Here is a 14,549-nt window from a genome sequence, read left to right on the forward strand (position 1 = left end):
ACTGCCCCCTTCACTGGACCCTCCATGAACTGTGCATCATCCATGCATCCATGAGCCACTGGCTCCAAGGTTCTCTGAGCCTAAGGCCATATAAAGACCTCTGCCTGTGGCCAGTCTGCCACAGCCTAGGGCAGAGCAGGAGTCCATGGCTCAGCTAGTTTTTGTAAGGAGGATAATATTGACACCATCGACATATTCTAAGTGCTGGAATTCCCACCGGAAGCCCAGAAAGCACTATATTTACTCAGCACTCAAGTTGTGTTCCCAGATCTCAGCCCCACCCCATGGGACCAGCTCTGAGACACAGGACAGTCCAGAGCTGTCCAAGGCCAAAGTATTTCTCAATGTCCAAAGGTCATGAGAAGGATGACAGCTCTAAGACCATGTTCACCTATTTATTTAAAGGTTTATCTTCCCCCAAGGTGTCTTTTAAAGGTCACTGTGAGTATAAAGGTACAGAGGCTCTCAAAGAGGAGGTCTAGAAGCCCAATAGGGAAGGAAGGCCTGGGACCTGGGCAAAGTCTGACCTGTTCCTGCAGCTGGTCCAGTAAGCAGGGCAGGTGAGAACAGGAAGTATCTGCCCCACGTCTCTGGGAAAATAAACAGGCCTGTCTGCTAATGTTTGATGGGCAAATACTGTTCTCGAGAAGGACAAAATAGACCCTCCAGATGAGGCACTCCTGAAAGGTGATCAGGGAAAGCAGAGCCCGACCTCCCCAGGGTCTCTGTGCAGTGACAGATTCACAGGTCAGAATGACAAGGCTCCAGGGCCCACAGAGTGGTGGAACGTGGAGTGGCAGCCTGGGGAGGGGTGTGTGTCAAAGCACTAGAGGCAGGCATGACCTGCGGCCATGTGGAGCCCACCATGCAGGCACCACAAGCCAGTGCCCAGGCCAGCCAAGGCATCCACCTCCCCCTGCCACAGCCAGGTCTGGGCATGGGACTGATGCTTGCTGTAGAAGCTGGTTCCCCACAGCGCTGCAGCCACATCCACGACCTCCCCCTACCCCTGTGATCTGCCCTGATGAAATGGACGTGGGCAAGTTGAGTGGAAGTTGGGACTCCAGAGTTGACCCACAGTATTAGTGCGTGTCCAAACTCTAACTAGCATAAGTTTGAACCAATGGCAGTGACCCAAGTGCTATATCATCCCCTAGACTAGCATTTTCTGAGGGTGAAATTCCCTTATTCTCACTTGCATTGCAAAAGTTATGCTCCTGCTTTTCAATAAATTCTATCATTATGCTCACATGTCTCGTTCTGCCTTGTCTGTGGATTTTGTCCTTCAAATTTATAAGAAACCGGCACTTCTTGGCTGCCTAGACCCACCGGAATGGAGTTTCATCTTGTGAAACATTGTGTGTTTTTTCTAAAGTTAACAGAAAAGGACTCTCCCCAGAGGGGAAGCGGGAATGGGGAAGGAGAGTTGGTAGTAAGTTCTCGACACTGCTCTTACACTTCATCATCTCTTGACTCTCATCCATAAGACAAGGAGACTTATATGAGGGCTTCAGGAAATACTTGAGGTGGTATGTTTTCTCTACCAACTTGCTTAATTTCTTCTGAAATTTCTGAGAAGTGTCCTGGGTTATAGTGCTCTGTAAAGTGACCAGAATACTAATGATCATCACAGATTCCACATGGTGTCATGTTTATAAAAGATAAGGTATAAACATTCTTAGAACAATTGATCAATTCACTACAATCAAATGCAGCCATTTTTAAAAAATCATGCAAACATAGTCTTTAGTGAAGGAAGTAAGAAAATACAGTAGGTTCTAAATGATTCTATGAAGGAGGCTTTTAGGAGCCTGATAATGTCCCGGTTCTTGATCCGTTTGTTAGTTTCCTGGATGTGTTCAATTTATGATCACTCATCAAGTCAAGAGCAGGTGAGTGCCCATTTCGTATTCATGTTATACGCCAATAAAAAAAATTCACATTTTGAATTTAACAAATTAGATGCTGTAGATTAAAAAAAATAGCAACAACAAAAAGCTCCAAATGTGCCATTTTTCATAGGTAGCCACTCTATATTTTGGCAGAGATTCTTCTAGAATTTTTTCTCTATATATAAATACTTTATAGAAAATTATAGTGCAGAAACTTTCCCTGTGGACAGATTATCATCACTGTATTAACTGCAGAGGGCTGAAGTCTTTCTACCAATGCCCTATTTCACTTTTACAAACACCAATAATCAAGACTTGGTTAAATATCTTTGCTTGGTAGATGCTGTATTTTTCACAATTCCTGAAACTAAAACTAGGGACTCTGGGAGGAGATGCATCTCTAAGGCACGGGGTTTTCTTTTGGAAAGACTCCCCGTTTGCATCCCCATTTGCAATGGGTGAGAATTCCCACCCTCCAAAGATGAAGGGATATTATCTTCCTCTTTACTCTTTCTCATGGGAGCCTAGGAGCTTTGGAAGCAGCAATAGATGTTTAAGTTCCCACTGAGGAAAGGGGCAGATGTAGGTCCTCCAGCTCTGATGACATTTCCTCTGCTGTAAAACGGGGTAAATGAAAATATTTCCTAAGATTAAACAACTTACCACTACCCCAGACAACCCTGGCTGTTCCCCCTTCTTCCCCTGCTCCTTCCCAGGCTTGTTCTGACCCTGACCCCAGCAGCTTATAGGCACCACACCATATGGCTCCCCTCCATAATGCTTCCTGGCTGTGGAACTTGGAGCAGAATCTAAGCCTGGTCCCTGATATAAGCCTATTTTTTTTTTAATATGTGATTTATTTTTTATTGGTACAGACTAATTACACAGCATCAGGGCTTTCTTTGAGGCATATCACACATACATACAACATAAACCCATTGGTGTTCCTCCCTCTACCTCCCCACTCCCCTCTCCCCTTCCCCTATACTATATTCTTCCTTGATCTACCTTAATGGTGTCTGTTTTTTCTTCTTCTAGCTTCCATATATGAGAAAAAAAACTTGAAATACCTGTCTGAGTCTGACTTATTTCACTTAACATGATGATCTCTAGTTCTACCTAATTTCCTGCAAATGACATAGTTTCTTTCATCTTTATGGCAGAATAAAATGCCGCTGAGTATAAATGACACATTTTCTTTATCCATTCATTCATGGATGAGCACCTAAGCTGACTCCATAACTTGGCTATTGTGAATCATACCATGAAAAATGTGGGTATGCAGATACCTCTGAAGTACCCTGTCTAGAATTCTTTTGGATAAATACTGAGGAGTGGTACAGCTGGGTCATATGGTGGTTCCATTCCTAGTCTTTTGAGGAACCTCCATATTGATTTCCATACTAGTTGTATTAATTTACATTCCGGTGAAGAGTATGAGTTCCTTGCCTGCCTATATTCTCACCAGCATTATTAATTAATTAATTTATTTATTTATTTATACCAGGGATTGAACCTAGGGGCACTTCACCACTGAACCACATCCCTGGCCCTTTTTACATTTTAGTTTGAGATAGGCTTTTGCCGAGTTGAAAAGGGTCTCACTAAGTTGCTGAGGCTGATCTCCAACTTATGATTTTCCTGCCTCAGCCTCTTGAGTCATTGAGATTACAGACGAGTGCCACCATGCCCAGTTTGTTAATTGTATTCTTGCTCTCTGTTCTGACCAGGATGAGACAGAAGCTCACTGTTGTTTTGATTTATATTTCCCTGATGGCTGAAGTTGTTGAACATTTTTTTCATATAATTATTTGCCACTTTGTCTTTTCATTTCATTTGCTCATTTATGGAATGGGTTGGGATTTGGGGTTGTTTTGTGTGTGTTCTTTTTTTATATTTATTTTTTTAGTTGTAGATGGGCACAATACCTTTATTTAATTTATTTATTTTTATGTGGTGCTGAGGGTTGAACTCAGGGCCTCGCACGTGCTAGGCGAGCTCTCTACCACTGAGCCACAACCCCCAGCCCTTGTGTGCTCTTTATATGTTCTGGGTTTTAATCTTCTGTTGGAAGAGTAACAGGAAATTATTTTCTCCACTCTGTAGGTTCTCTCTTCACCCTGTTAATTATTTCCTTTTCTGTGCAGAAGCTTTTTAAATGTCCCATTTACCAACTCCTGCTATTATTTCCTGAGCCACAGGGTTCTATTCAGGAAGCAGTTGCCTGTGCTTGTATCTTAAATTGTTTCTCCTAGTTTTTCTTCTAGTAGTTTCAAAGTTTGGGTTCTTATACTGAGGTCTTTGATCCCTTTTGGATTGAGTTTTGTGCAGGTGAGAGACAGGGATCTCCTTTCTTTCTTCTACATATGGATGCCTAGTTTTCCCAGCATCATTTGCAAAAGAGGCTGCTTTTCTCTAACGTGTGTTTTTAGCACTTCTTTCAGAATCAGATAACTGTAGCTGTGTGGGTTTGTTTCTCTGTCTTCTATCCCATGGTCGATGTGTCTGTTTTGACGCCATCAGCGCGCTGGTTTTATTGCTAGGCCTCTGTAGTTCGCTGTGAAATTGAGTTTTGTGATGCCTCCAGTACCAGTTTTGAGTCTGAAACGGGCTCCTAAGTTTCTGGAAGTGCTGGTCCCTCCGTGCTGTGTCCTGGGCTGCTCCTCCTCCCTCTCCTTCCTGTCCTGCTCAACTTCAGCTCAAAACCACATCCTCAGAGAGACCTTCCCTCCCCGCCTGCTATTTTCTCTCTCTGCATCCTGCTTCTTGCATCATGGTTCTTATTACCACTTGTCAGGAGAGATTTCCATGCTTGCTCTCATGTTTTCTGTTTCTCCACCAGCTGGTTAGCCCAAAGAGAGCTGAGACAGGACTTTGTTGTTCACTGCTGTGTCCTCCCACACCTGGCCCTACCTGCCTCATGAGTAGATGCTCACGTGGGTTTGTTGAGTAAGCAAATAGCCATTTCATTTCCCCTCTGCTTTGACCATGTGTAAACCCAAGGCAGAGTGTCGAGGTGCAGGGGATATGGATACTCTATAACCTGTCCTCTGACTCTGGGCTTCCCCCAGGCCATTTCTGCTCTCTCCTCTTCCCCCATCCCTGAGCCCCGTGGGCTGTTTCACCTTCTGAGCCCTGGAGTGAACTCCATGTTGCCAGGGATGTTCTTTCCCACCTCGGGGGCGCGCACTAGTCTCTTTCATCTAGTTTCTCCAAGAGACACACTGTCTGTTCATTCTGCATTCATTTAGAATGTGCCCAAGACTGCCAGGCACCATATCAGTCACACAGGAAACAAAAGTGAACAAGAAGCAGCATTTCCTGACTCCAAGGAGTTCATGGTCTAGGGTGGGAGGCGTATATAGCAAGTGCAAAGACCTGCCACATCAGGACAAGATAACCACCAGGGAAGGATGTGGAATAGCAAGTACAAAGGCCTGCCACATCAAGGACAAGACAGCCACCAGGGAAGGATGTGGAACCCAGTTGGAGAGAGAGGAGGATCAGGGAAACTTCCTGGAGGCAACGTCCTCCATCTGAGGTAGCCAGATAAAAGGGAGAAAGGCATTGCAAGCAGTGGGGGCCATGTCAGCCCAGACACAGAACTAGAATGCAGCCTTTTGTGGACAAGGGGATAGACAGCAATTCAGTGTTGCTAGAAAAAGTGCAAGTCAGAAGGTGCAGAAAAACAAGTCAGAGAGAGGGGCTGGGCCTGATCAGGGAGGGTACTGAAGAGATAGTCAGAAGCTTGGATGCTGCAGAAGCAAGAGATCACTGGAAGTTTTAAGCAGGGAGGTGCTGGACGTCAGGATGACCCAGGTGCACAGTAGCAGAGGGGTGGGGAGAGACAGGTTGAGGCACTTGGAGAGGTAAAACTGGAAGGACCCGGTTACTGAGTAAGCATGGAGCAGGTTGGAGAGAGAGAGGATGGCCTGGAGACTCCCAGTAAGCAGGCTGGGGGAGGCTGAGGGAGTGGAGTGATGTTAGGGTTGGGGTGTGTTGAATGTGCGGTCGGAGCCCAGGAGAAGCAGGCCTTGAGGTCAGGGCTGGAGGTCAAGGTCAGGAGTCACAGGCCTAGCAGTGGTAGAGGAAATCATGGAGAGTAAGTCTGCCCTGGGGGATATATGGAGTTCAGCGAGCTGGGCCAGGGTTGGGGTCCTTCTCTGGGGTGGGAGAGACAGAGAGAGTGACCCTTCTAGTTACCTGTTCGTGTTATTCCTGATACCTTCAGACCTCCCTCGGCTCAGGTGGCCAATCTCTAAGAGTCAACAATGGCCCTCATCTGCAGAGCACTCACTGTGTGCTGAGCACTCACTGTGTGCTGAGCGTAGTCTAAGCTCCTTGCCTGTGTGGAATCCTTTCATCTTCACCAGAGCCCCAGGAGGAAGTGCTCCCCATCTTTGAGACAGTGGCTTGATCCCCCGTGGCTCCCTGCACTTGCTTATGACCTCGGTTAGTCATAACTAACCGAGGTCATAAGCAAGTGCAGGGAGCCACGGGGGATGGGCAGCTACTTGTCCTTCCTGAGTCAGTGGCAAAAGTGGCAAAGCGCCTCCTTGAACTATCCCATCTTTGTCTTAAGATCAAAAGGCAGCCACAGTACTGATCGTTAACTTTGCTGGGATCTGACAAATCATTAAACAGAGAAATAACTTTTTAACCAAGTCTAGATTTCTAGCTTTCTCATGAATTAATTTTGGTTTCCCTCTTAAGGGCTCAAAACTGAATAAATATTGCTGAGGACGGCAGGATATTATCACTCCACTGTGCACATCATGCCTGTAAGTGTGCTTTATTTTAGGATGTGGGTGTTAGTGAGAAGAGGAGCAAATTGTGAGAATATCGAGGAGGCTCTGACATGGGCACAGATGCTCTAAGAAAACTGCAAAGCAGATCTCCAAGAGCCTTCCCCACATTGACTCCAAGATTTCTGGGTTTGAATAGTATATTGCAACACACCTCATATAAAATAATATCTTTATATAACTTTCCTAAATAGCTTCATATGTAGTTTTGGGGGATGAATCCAAGACTTGCTTTCTTGCTATGCTTTTCTGTACATTTTGGGTGATGTTACATTTTCTGAAATTATATCCGAAATCAGATAATGATTTCATGTTACAAAGCATTCAGGAAATGCTAATGTTTTATTGTCGTGTTAATAGATGTATGAAATATTCTAGAATTATTGTATAAGTGAATGTATAGCCAGGTATCCTGTTTTAAAATAGAAATTACGACTTCATTTACAAACACAGGTGGCTGTGCACAGGCCGTGGTAACCCAGAAGACCTCCCACTAGTCCCACCTCGTTCAGGTTCCACCATTTCCTAATTGTGCAAAGATAGGCCTTTGCCACGTGGGCCTTTGTGGGACATGTTAGATCTAAATTATAGCCATGCCATTGTCTCCTAATTCTATACCTGGCCCTGACCTGCCCCTAGAAATCTGGATCAGATGTCAAAATGTGGTCCCCAACCAGCAGCATCAGCATCACCTGGGGTCTTGTCAAAGAATGCAAATTCTCAGGGCCCACTCCAACCCCATTGCATCTCTGTGGGGCCCAACGCAAAGCCAAGTCTCTATCTTCACAGCTCCACCTGGAAACCTGATAGGTGCTTTTGCTCTCCTCTTTCTCTCTCTCCTGCCCTCACCATCCACAACACTTTGCCCCCATCCCCATGTCACATATCAAGGCCGGGCTTATGGAGATAATGAATAAAGATGATGGCAGCTCACTTGTATTCTGAAAAGCACCCTCTCCAAGGTGACCCTGAAGGCCCAGCCCAGCATTCATCTCTTCCACTAAGGCCGGGGCTCTGGAGGAGCAGCCTAGCCCTGAGGTGTAAAGGTTCAGCCCCTTGCAGCAGGGTGGGGCGCCCGTGTGGAATCAGATGGAAGCTAGCCTCCAGCAGGGACCATGTCCTCATTCCAGCTGTGGTTCCAATGTGGTTTGACCCCTCTGCAATTCATGTTGAGATGTAGCCCCCCTCACAATGTCCTAAGAGGGTGGAAACCATCCAACTTTGTTGTTCAGAGGTGGGATGTGAACCAGGCTGCACATAAACACACACACACACTTTGTCTCAGACCAGCTAATGCCCTGTGCCACCATGGGACTCTGCAAGCAAGAAGGCCATAAACAGGGGCAGCCCTCAACATTGGACCAGCACTAGGAGCCCAAATAAATCTTGTTTCTTTTTAATTTTCCCAGTCTGTGATGTTTTGTTATTAGGAACAGAATATGGCCCAAGACATACAGCAATCAGGCTCTGGCTGTGCATGCAGTCAGTCCATGCTGCTACTTGGCAAAAAAAGGCAAGGTTACTAGTGCCACCACGGAGGGGTTTGAATCTCAATCCATATGGCAGGGTGACAGATTCACTTTAAACAGCATGCACCTTCAAAGTTCTGACACTAGGTCCCCTGCTTCTAGCTTTGAAATGAAATCAAAGCTTGCTAAGGCCTTGGCTTTAGTCTAATAACAATCTTATAGGTAGGTTTGCAGCAACTTTTTTGTATTTAACTCTTCTCCTTTAATGACAGGAACACAGAGTCTTTGAATTTCTTGGCATCTCTAAGATGAGTCATGCATTTTATAGTCATGCATTTTATGGAAATTGCAAGATGGATGAGTTGCATGAGGCCAGATAGCAAGCTCAGAAATACCACAAATCCAGCACCTTGAGGCTGCCAGAACCTCCTGGCCTGCTGCCTATCTCTCCTCCCTCACTGTACCAGGTATAAACATTAGTAGCAGAGAGCAGTGATGATCCCTTGAGAGGAAATGTGACTAAAGCCAAAAGCTGGATCTTACCTGTAAAGGTAAGGCAGACCTGGGCTGCATCTATTCTGTCCAGGCGGGAAAGAAAAATATAGGTAATCGATTTTTTTTTCTTTGCACTTTCTCCTGTCCCTCTTGCTTCCAAAAGGCCTACAGCAACTTTTCTTCAGCAAATATGTAGTAGGTTCTGGGCAAAACAGTGTTACCATAAAAACAGAAAAGTTGAACCACAGCATTAGCTTAGACTGTTGACAGAATTTTTGCTTCTAAGTTAGAAGGTGTGTAGTCTCATAGCTTCCCATGAAGGGATGAAGACATTTACCTTCACAGATATCTCCCCCTTTTTTGGACATAATGGGTATTAGCAACAGGATATTCTCTCTTCTCTCTCTCTCTCTCTCTCTCTCTCTCTCTCTCTATCTCTCTCTCTCTTTGTGGTGCTGAGGATTGAACCTAGAGCTTTGTGCATATGAGGCAAGCACTCTACCAATTGAGCTGTAGCCCCAGCCCTCTACCATCTCTTGAATACCTATTTGAGTCAGATACCACTGAGTATTTTATACGATCTCATTTGATCTTCATAACATCAGATATTAATTAAGCAACTACAAGCACCAGATTCTGTGTTGGGGTCAAGAGATACAAAAATAAACAGGACACAGTGTCTTCTCCCCAGAGTTTTCTTTTCATATTTTATTTTTTAGTTGTAAATAGACACAATATCTTTATTTTATTTTTTTATGTGGTGCTGAGGATGGAACCCAGGGCCTCACACGTGCTAGTTGAGCGCTCTACCACTGAGCCACAACCCCAGCCCCTCTCCAGAGTTTTACTGTCTAGTCTTCAGGATAAAGTTGTGATCAAGTAACTGATAAGCTTGAGTTCGGGACCCCCAAAAGACCACCAGAGACCAAGATGGATGTAAGCAGCAAAGAGGCATTTATTGCAAGCTACCTCGGTCCTCTGCACACACAGCAACTGGTGACGCTGAGAGGCCCCAAGCCCAGAGTTTGCAGCAGTTTTATACACTCTTTTGGGAAGGCAGGGACTTCACATACATCATAGCATCTCTTAGCAAATCATCACACACTGCGGGAAAATCATAAAACAACCCTAAAACATAGTTAGCGTATCTTGTGGCGGGAAAGAATCTGGAAAGGATTATTGGTTAGTTCAAGGGGTTGACGCACTTAAAAATGATTTGTTTAAACCACAAGGAGTGTATGTGCTAAACTACATGGTTTCCCAACAAGTTATCAACCACCATAAACTACTAGGGGTCATCTGGCATTCCAGGTATTTTCCCTGTCTCATGCTGATTGGTGGCTGCTAGGGGGTTGCTATGGGTCCTTACCTAGCCTGACTGAGTCAGGGCCACCTGGGACTGCAGATCTCTCCTGTTATTTGTAGACAAACAACTCAGCAGGGTGGATTTGTGCTTAGGAGTGTCTGTGGGTTTTTCCAAGGACAAGGGTCACACTCCCTTCCTTGGACAGGCTTTGCTCTGAGGTAGAGGCTAGTTTCTCAAAAATGGAGTCACATCAGTTTCTCATAACTATAATGTGGGCAGAAGGGTTCACACAGCGGGGAGCCCAGAAGGCTGCTGGAGCACATAGGAGGAAGCTCTAAGTTAGTTTTGGGGTTTCAAAGAAGTCTTATAAGAAATGATATCTAAGCACAGTTTCATGGAAATTATTGTCTTAAGAGTTATGTGAGCCTCCTGGAGCTCATGAAAGACAGAATAATGGCCCAAAGGACTTTGCCAATGTGATTAAGTTGAAAATCTTGAGACAGGAGATTTTCCTGTGTTGTCTGGGTGGGACTAATGTCATCTATTGTGACCCTGTGTAAGTGGATCTGGAAGGTCAGGGTCAGTGGTGGGAGAGGAGATGACAAAGCCCGAGGCTGGGGAGATGAGAGGAGGGGCATCAGCCAAGGAGTGTGGGTGGCCTCTAAAAGCTGGAAAGGAAGGAGATTCTGCTGGAGAGCCCCTCACGAGGCTTGTCCCAGGTGACAAGCTGTGGACCTCTTCCAGAACGGTGAGAGTGAGTCTGGTGGTGAGCTGTGAGGTTGGCAACGGGAAGCTTACAGAGTTCAAGCAATGACTTGCCCAATGCCACAGTGACGGAGCCTGGGTTAGAACCAGGAGTGAACCGGCCCAAAGCCCGAGCGGCCTTTCCCCAAAGCTCACATTCCCTCTGAAGAGACTCCTTGGGCATCTGCTCAGGGCTTTATAAAAGTTTGTCTATCCCTCTCCCTTCTGTGTTGCCTGATGCACAAAGATATGCTTTTGGGGACGGTAAGTAGCATTAGATGCTAGAATGCTGATATAGGACAAACATCCAAGGACAGAGGGATCGATTGCTTTCTGAATGCTCGAGTGGAAAGAGATCTGGACTGTAAGTTGAGACACCTGGGCCCTGCTCCTAGGACTCAGTACTGTCCCTTCCAGATCTGAGGTCTGAGAAAACCTACATTTGCCAATGAGCACAATGAGGGCTGGAGTTTTGCCTCTCCAACCCTTCTGTCCCATGCCCCGAGGGCGGGCCTGTCCTTTTAGTCAAGTCCTTATCAGGTCCCTGCTGACAGCCAGGAGCCCTGCCCCTCCTCCAGCATAGAGCTTTGAAGCCATTTAAGCCTCCAACAGGAGCTCAGTCAAAGCAGCTTGGATGCCAGTTCATCAATTATTGAACCAAGGAAAAGGAAAGGAATCTCTCCTCTTCTGAAGGGGCCAGTATGAGGAGAGAGGGCCTCAAATTCCCCAGGGCTCAGAACCTCTGCGTCTCAAACCAAAAGATCATCTCACTGCTGACCAAGCTAGAGAGAACCACTTGTTTCTATATTCCGACCTTGCAACCAAGTCTTTTCTGAATGGTGCTGGATGAAAAAGAGTTCTAGCTTGTTCTGGGAATGGCTACCTCCCTGCCATCTGGTGCTGAAGCTGAAAAGAGAGCTTGATGTCAGATCAAGTGATCCAGGGGCCCCAGGTGGCCAGAGCTAAGGCTGTTGCAGATCATGTGTCCACACGGAACCCCACTAAGGCTCTTGTTATGCTGATGGTGCCCTGTGGGATTTGAGCAGCCTCCGGATCATACCTGGCTGGTCACTTTGCCTCTTTGTGATAAGGAGACTGCAGCACCAATCTCCCTCCAGCCCTCTCTGCTGGTCCTCGGTGTCATCTTACAGATGCTGCTGTTGTTGCCCAATTTGCTTCCTGGGTTTTTCCTTCTGCTCTGTAGATGCCCACATGCACTCAGAAGAACACTGATTATCAGCCCAACCATCAAACATAGAATAAATAATAGGCAATTTCATGGCCTTAAATGACTGTTCCTCTTGACCTCTGCACAGCACATGACCTCATCTCTCTTCAGGGATATTTCTGCCTTCTAGAATCCTTTCCTCCACGCACTGCCCACTGTGGCCACCCCTGCTTCCTCTCCACCTCTGTCTTTTCTTTTTTTCTTCATTCTCAGCCTTCCAATTCTGTACTTGGTGACCAGCTCTTGCCTCTGCATGTCACCTTCCTGGACAACCTTGTCTGAGCTCAGAGCTGCCACCAACGTCCTGTGTTGACCCCTCTGATGTCTGCAGAGAGCTCTGAACCCTCTCTCCAACCTCTCTTTCCCATACACCGAGGGCGCCAAGTCCCACAGTGTGGGTGGAATTCCATCTCTGCCATTCAGAGCAGCTGGGTGAACCCGAAAAGTGACTCCACTGTGTTCCCTCATCTATAAAAGGGGAGAATAGTGGAATCGGTGTCGTCAGCATTCAAGAAGTAAATTTTGTAAAGTGATTGACTACTATGGAGCAATTACTCAATAAACTTATCTCTAATTTTATTTGACTAGTTAAACTTTAGAACTCGATTCTCTGCGAGCACATCCAACATACACTTCTCCTCCCTAAACAAAGTGAGGTGCTTCCCTTTATACCTCTAATGACCCCTATTTCTGCTGGTGGCGTCACCAGCCTTCCCATTTTCCAGACCCAGGAGTTTGAAATCTACTTGAGCCTCTTCCTTTTGCCCCCACATCTGCTCGATTACCAAGTCCTGCCTCTCAGTTGAACTCTGGCCCTCCTCTATACAGATTCCCGCAACCTGGTCTGTTGATTACTGCCATGGTCTCCAGCCAGTTTCCCTTACGCTCAAGGCTTTCTTTCCACCAATCCATCCTCCAATTCCCAGAAACATCCATCTTTGGACAGAGCTATAATTGCAAACTCCCTGGTCCTAAGAAAATGTCCACTGACCCTCCCTGGTGTTGGGTAGAAGCCAGTTTCTCAATGCAGCATTCAGGTCCCTACACGGTGTGATTGAGGTGTGTGCTGTGGGTGAGGGTGGGGCGGTCCTGCCCTCGGCATGGCATCAGTAGGCGTCAGCTTAGAGCCAGAGAAGCTATGAGTCACTTGGTTATTTTCAGTACACAGCAGAGAGTATTAAAAGAAAACAGTTAACTATATTTTAAACAGCAAAAAAACATCAAAAATCATATGAGCATGAAGAACATTCAACCATAAATATTTGTCAAGTGTCTGTGATGTGCCAGACAACGTGGCAGGCAGGGCTCTGGGACTAGAGCAGTGATGGCAGAGCTTGCTTGCTCTTGAGGGTTGGCAGCTGGCGGAGGGTAACTGCAGGGGCCATGATGTGCCTGGCAGAGCTGGGCTCTGGTGTGGGAAAAGCAGGAAGTGACATCTTAGCTGAGAGGAAGCGTGAAGGCCAGGGTGGAGAGGCAAGGGGAGGGCTGCAGGGCCACCAGACACGGGCTTGGCCTGTCGGTGTTGTTGGCTGAGACGGGTCTGGGAGCCCAGGTGCTGACAACTACCGCGCACGGAGGGGCATCCTGCTCTAGAGGGGTGTGCGTACAATCCTAACTGCCAATTTAAAATCATCATCATCATAATAAAAGCTGAGACCCAAGAGGCAGGCAGGGGACAGATTGTGAAGACTCTCTTTACCACGAGGGAAGAGCTGGAGTTTAGCTCAGGATCGGGGAGAAGCCCCCTTGAGTTTTAGGCCATGGATTGAGCTCATCAGATTTTCTTTCTTTTCAGAAGCTGAGAAATAGGTCAGGACTTGGGCTGGGAAGAGACTCCCTGCACCAATGACTAGAACCCGGAGCAGTTTCATTGACTGACAAGATACTTCATTGTTCTTGGCTCTCTGTCTCTGGCCTGGCAGTTTATAACAACAAAGGAAGTCATCAACTAATTTGTGTGCTGTATCTGAATAAACGATTCTTATGACCATGATACAGGATGCCAGAGTCGGAAATGACCTCCCCGTCTGCTTTCTTTTAAAGTGCTGGTGTGCTGACGGGTGGGTCCTTGCCTTTTTCTGTTTGCTGTCTTAATTTGGCATTTTATGCCTCTGTGGCCTCTGGGTACTGAGAAATAACCGGAACAGAGCAGTAAGGATCCTGATTTCCCCCACCAAGGCCCCTGCCTAACACAAGCTGCTTTCAAAGTGTGCTTCCCCAAGCACAGGCCCGGGAGCTGCTGGTCCTCCCCTAAGCTTTCCTACAACCCTGGACTTGACCAGAAGGTGACCTCCTGGGGTGAGGTAGGTCACCTCTGCCATCATTTGAGCCCAGTAGCAGGAGTCCAATATCAGCAGATCTCCAGGTCAAATACAAACCCCAGTGCCCAGACCAAAAAAAAAAAAAAAAAAAAAAAACTTTATAATTACGTGTGCAGAAACACCCATCGTTCTCATCTACAGAAGCTTTACTCCTCAAGTCCTTGGGGGAACAGCTGAGGGGCCCTACCTGTGTGCTTGAGCATAAAACCAACAAAGCCTGGTTCAAGTACTTCTGGCTTGCCTCTCTGTGATTTCTGTCTCAAATGAAGCCAAGAAACCAGGGCTGAGC

General features: G+C 46.5%; 1 long non-coding RNA gene across 2 annotated transcripts; it reads left to right on the plus strand.

The window, feature by feature from the left end:
* The first annotated feature begins 5,667 nt into the window (after window positions 1-5,667).
* LOC144367304 (uncharacterized) lies at window positions 5,668-13,932 on the plus strand. 2 transcript variants are annotated; one of them, XR_013426634.1, is made up of 3 exons: window positions 5,668-5,837; window positions 6,606-6,673; window positions 13,735-13,932. It is a non-coding gene; the product is annotated as an uncharacterized LOC144367304 (long non-coding RNA). The 2 variants fall into 2 exon arrangements; XR_013426633.1 differs by lacking the exon at window positions 13,735-13,932 and adding an exon at window positions 7,983-8,097.
* Window positions 13,933-14,549: the final 617 nt, after the last annotated feature.

The sequence above is a fragment of the Ictidomys tridecemlineatus genome, chromosome 10 (genome assembly GCF_052094955.1).
Source record: "Ictidomys tridecemlineatus isolate mIctTri1 chromosome 10, mIctTri1.hap1, whole genome shotgun sequence".
NCBI classification, from domain to species: domain Eukaryota; kingdom Metazoa; phylum Chordata; class Mammalia; order Rodentia; family Sciuridae; genus Ictidomys; species Ictidomys tridecemlineatus.